The following is a 5,516-nucleotide window of genomic DNA, read 5'->3' as shown; positions in this document are numbered from 1 at the left end:
AAGTATGCACACAGTGCGTATATGTGCATACAGCCAAATATTCGTCGACATAAAGCAAATAAACAAAATCCTAAGAAAGAAAAGGAGTCTCACGTGCCCCCAGTTGTTGGAGTTGCACAAGGAAAGGATTGTGAGAAGGCAAATTGTGACGAGGCAAAAACCAAGGTCTTCTAAAGCCAGTAAGACTGGGATCTAACAGAGGCAGAAAGCATGGGGTTCACCAGCAGGAAAGGAAACAAAAGGACCCCACAAACTGCTCCGAAAAGTACCCAGAAAAGACAGAAAGACAAGTCACCTACAGTTGTGGATGGTAAGAGAGTTCCTAACATATCGGTGGGAATCAGCAAATAGTGGCTACAGCTCTTAAAAAGGACAGGGAAGGAGTGATCATCTTTATTTACTTATATATGCATTATTTATTTAATAAGTTTTGAAACAGACTCTTATTATGTAGTCTTGGCTAACCTGTAACTACGTAGACCAGGCTGGCCTTGAACCAATAGAAACTCACTGGCCTCTGCTTCCCAAGTGTTGGGATTTAAAGTGCATGTACTAGGCCCAGCTCAAGTTAGGATTTGAAGGACAGGAATGAAATCTTGGGTTTGATCCCCAGACATGGGGGTGTGATCCTTCAAACCCACCGCTCAGGAGGAGAATCAGAAGTTTCAGATCATCCCTGGCTATATAGCAAGTTCACGACCGACCTGGGATGCATGTGACCTTGTCAAAAAGAAATGAGGGAAGTGGGAGTGTTTCCAGGAAACAAAAGTTAAGAGGTTCCCAACCGTTCTTCCCTAAAGTCAGGCTTGGTGAGAAAGCAAAGGACCCAGAGGACAGGCTGGAAAGGAAACAAAGGAACCCCAAGCAGTGGGGTGGCTCAGGGGGTAAAGGGGCTTGCCGCCAAGCCTGAAGACCCAAGTTTGATCCCCAGGACCCCAGGAAGCCACTGTGCACGGAGGCAAATCACCCATATCCACTAAGAGCTCTAACTCCCTTGAGTCTCCAAGTCTGACAGGGTCTTTCTAACACAGATGCACTGCCCCGAGCCTTTGCAAAAACCTAGACCCCAGTGTCTACTGAGGCAAAGCGAAGGAACACGGCGTTTCTCCTTACAGAATGAACAGAAGCCGGGCCGCTGAGAGCCTGCCCTTCAGCTCAGGCTGCCAGAGTACTACGCCAGCCTCCCCGGGCCCTCCCCGCTGCAGCTGAGGAGCTCAGAAGGTGTCCACCCTAGGTTCTATACCAAAGGGATGCTAAAAGCACCCTCCAGCGGGAGGGCTTGAATTTGAATCCCCAGAACTCACATAAAAAGCAGGATATGAGCACAGGGTCCCCAGTGGAGAAGCTAGAGAAAGGACCCAAGGAGCTGAAGGGGTTTGCAGCCCTATAGGAGGAACAGCAATATGAACCAGCCAGTATCCCCCAGAGACTAAACCACCAACCAGAGGACACATGGAGGGACACATGGAGGGACACATGGAGGGACACATGGAGGGACACATGGAGGGACACATGGCTGCACATGCAGCAGAGGCTGGCCATGTCGGTCATCAGTGGGAGCAGAGGCCCTTGGTCCTGTGAAAGCTCGATGCATCAGTACAGGGGAATGCCAGGTCAGGGAATTGGGAGTGGGTGGGTGGGTGAGCAGGGGAAGGGGGAGGGGATAGGGGGTTTTTGGAGGGGGACAAAACAGGAAAGGGAACAACATTCGAAATATAAATAAAGAAAATATCTGAGGAAAAGAAAAAAAGTACAGACTCAGATGCAGACAGAGCAACTTACTCTGCGCCTCTTTGTAACTCAGCAAAGTATCATCTCTGAAGTACTCATGTGCGTACGATACTTTTGGGGTGACATTTATATTTTATACTGGCATTTCTTTTTCTTCTACTCTAAAAAAATTAAAATGTTGGCTCAATGCCAATACCTGAAAACAAAACAATACAGTAACAACAAAAAAAGCGGGATATGTGGTGTCTGAAATCCTGGGGCTGCCAAAGGGGGATGGGAAGCAAAACAGGGGACTCCCCAGAAGTCCAGGGGCCAGATAGCCTGGGGTACACAGCAGTGAACAAAAGGCTGTCTCAAAACAAGGTGGAAATTAGGGACTGGCACCTGAGGTTGACCTCTGGCATTAGCCCAGGCTGGGCGGGCTATCACCACAATGAGAACACACAGATTGTGTGAGGGGCAGCTGTGAAACCACACCCTGGCTGGGAGCTGTTGGCTGGCAGCATGGCTGCAGCAGAGGGGGAGGCAGTTTTCTTTAGGGACCGGGCCCTGCTCCAGAGGATGACCCTGTACCCAGGCGCATGAGCATTCATTAGCAGCATTAATTAGGTTCGATGGGTTAAACAAAAGACATCGTGAAACCCTGAGGAGGACATCACGGGGCAAGCCTGGAGCAGCTGAAGGGGAAGGAACAGGACCGATTCGATCAAAACACATTGCTGGCATGCATGAAATAAATAAACATAAAATAAAGTTTTTATTCTGAAAGAATAAGCAAAATCTGTTTTAAAAGATGGAGACTGGATAGGGGAGGGGGACAGGAACTGGGAGGAGGGGAGCTGTGATCTGGATGTAAGTAAATGAGTACATTAATTAATTAAAATAAAATACCATCATAAAATATCATCATTATTAGTAAATAATAAACACATCGAATATTTGCAACAAAGAAGAGTACACAATACAAAGACAGAAATTTAAGGTATTCTAAAACTAAGTGAACTTCCTCACAAAATAAAAACAGATTATTTCTATTATTTTAAAAAAAGATGGAGACCGTCGGATTGGATTTTGTCAGTCTAGTTATGCATGTAATTAATTATGCATAGAACTGCATACCAAAGGCAATGGTAGAAGGAAGAGAGAAACATTGAGATGGGGGTGGCTAGATTATCATATAAAGTATAGTATATGACAAAAAGCATTATTTCGGGTAGAGGGGTTCATTATATAATGTTAAAACACTTAAATATTTATAATTGAATGCATTAGATTATGTCGCCTCAAAATGCGTGAGGAGGGGCTGGAAAGACTTCCCAGTGGTTAGGCACACTCTGATCTTGCAGAGGACACACACTGGCCAGCTCACACTCATTGCACCTTCAGCTCCAGAGGTTCCCAGCAACCCCTCTGGCCTCCCAGACACCTGCACGCACACGCACGGACTCATATAGAAACACTCGCATACATACAGTTTAAATATATATATTTAAATACGTGTGTGTGTGCGTGTGTGTGAGTGTGTGTGTGTATGTGTGAAAAGATGCATCCTAGCTTGCTTTCTATTGCTGTGATAAATACCAAGTCCAAAAGTAACAAAAAAGGGCTTATTCCTTCTTATGCCTCACATAATGAAGGGTGTCAGGGCAGGACCTCAAGGCAGGAGCCTGGAGCCATGGGGAGTCCTGCTGACTGGCTTGTTCCTCATGGCTCACCCAGCCTGCTTTCCTATGCAGCCCAGAGGTGGCACGACCTGTAGTAGGCACAGAGTTGCTTGTAGGCAAGCTGACAGAGGCAAACCCCTCAGTTGAGATCCCCTCTTCCAAGAGGATTCTATCTTGTGTCAAGTTGATGGCGGCAGCCAGCCAGGGTGGCCACCTGACAGGAGGCAGGAAGGCAGAGGGACGGAGAGGAGGCCACCGCCATGCTCAGGCCCAACAGGTGAACATTACATGTGTGCTTGACAGTGGACGCTTGAAGTCACAGTTCTAGTCCCAAGAAAACATATTAGGTCATAGAGCAAATTTTAACAAATAGAGAAAAATAAGTATGTAGAATACATTCTCAAAATTCAATGAAAAATAAAACATTAGAATTCAAAAACAACGTGGTATTTTAAATGTCCAAACATTTGAAATTTAAAAGGCTCTTTTCTAATTAGGTCATTTATCAAAGAGAAAACTGTAATAGAAACTTTTCAAAAAATTTTAATTGGATTATTATGAAATACCTCTACCAAAGAGTTCAGGATGCATCAAAGTTCTAATTATATGGAAACCAATATTCTTGACAGGAACCACAACAAAATAACCACATGAAAATGGTAAAAAAAAAAAAAAAATAAAATAAAGAAAAGAAAAGAAAAATTTAGACTCCAGTACAGAGAACGATAAACAGAATTTATGAAGCAAGAAACAAGGACTCAGTAGAGAGGGCAGCAACCCTGAGAATCACTGTTTTTTCAATTAGACTAATGAAATAAATGAATCTTTGGTAAGGCTGATCATGACTCGAAAGACAAAGATTCAAATAAACCATGGAAAGCTGAAAAGGAGACAACAGTACAGATGAAACAGAACTTTTAGGAGCCCATCAGCAGTTACATGTGAGGTCTGGAGAGATGGCTCAGTGGTTAAGAGCACCTACTGTTCTTCCAGAGGTCCTGAGTTCAATTCCCAGCAAACGATGTGAGGTGACTCACAACCTCCTGCCACTGCAGCTCCAGGGGACCGACAGCACCAGCCTCTGAGGGCACAGTGTACATACTTACACAATACACGCAATTAAAAATAATGACAATAGATATGGCCTGGGCTAAGTGGAAGTCGGGTCTCCTAGGCGGTGGAGTGTGTCGAGATGAACCTGAGTATCTCTTTCCCTGCCACCGGCTGTCAGAACTCATTGAGGTGTCTGACGAAGGCATGCTTCGTACGTTCTATGAGAAGCACATGGCCATGTAAGTGATGCTGATGCTCTTGGTGAGGAGCAGAAGGGCGTGGTCCGGATCAGCCGTGGGAATGACAAACAGGGTTTTCCCATGAAGCCAGGCGTTTTGACCCATGGCAGAGTGTGCCTGCTGTTGAGTAAGAGGCATTCCTGTTGTAGACCAAGGAGAACTGGAGAGAGGAAGTGCAAGTCTGTTTGTGGATGCCAATCCAAGTGTTCTCCACTTGGTTCTTGTACAGAGAGGAGAGAAGGCTAGTCCTGGACTGACAGACACTACTGTGCCTCGTCCATGGGGGCCTAAAAGAGCTAGCAGAATCCGAGAGCTTTTTAATCTCTCCAAAGAAGACGATGTTCACCAATATGTTAAACAAACAAAGTAAGAAGCCCAGGACCAAAGCATCCAAGATCCAGAGCCTTGTTACTCCACGTGTCCTGCAACACAAACTCCAAAGTATTTCTTTGAAGAAGCAACACACTAAGAAATACAAGGAGAAGGCTGGAGAATACGCTAAACTTTTGGCCAAGACAATGAAGGAAGCCAAAGAAAAGTGCCAGGAACAGATCGCCAAGAGACGTAGGCTGACCTCGCTCAGAGATTCTAACTTCTAAGTCTGGGTCTGGTCAATAATAAGACTTTAAGGGTAACAAATAAATAATCAGACCTTGAAAAAATAACAATAAAAATATGAGATTATGCTCATAAGTTTGGGAATTTGGGCAGAATGAGCAAGGCTATAAACATGTGTGTGCACTGCTTGGGGGATCCAGAAAAGAACACTGGCCCCACTGGAATCGCAGTTACAGACAGTCCTGGGCTGCCTCAGGGCTGCTGGGAACCG

At 45.3% G+C, this 5,516-nt stretch overlaps 1 pseudogene; it reads left to right on the top strand.

Annotated features, from left to right (window-relative positions):
* Positions 1–4,587: 4,587 nt before the first annotated feature.
* Positions 4,588–5,305, top strand: LOC127697770 (40S ribosomal protein S6-like; annotated as a pseudogene).
* Positions 5,306–5,516: the final 211 nt, after the last annotated feature.

This window comes from Apodemus sylvaticus, chromosome 12 (assembly GCF_947179515.1).
Source record: "Apodemus sylvaticus chromosome 12, mApoSyl1.1, whole genome shotgun sequence".
NCBI lineage: Eukaryota > Metazoa > Chordata > Mammalia > Rodentia > Muridae > Apodemus > Apodemus sylvaticus.
This window is presented reverse-complemented; position numbering and strand designations above follow the sequence as displayed.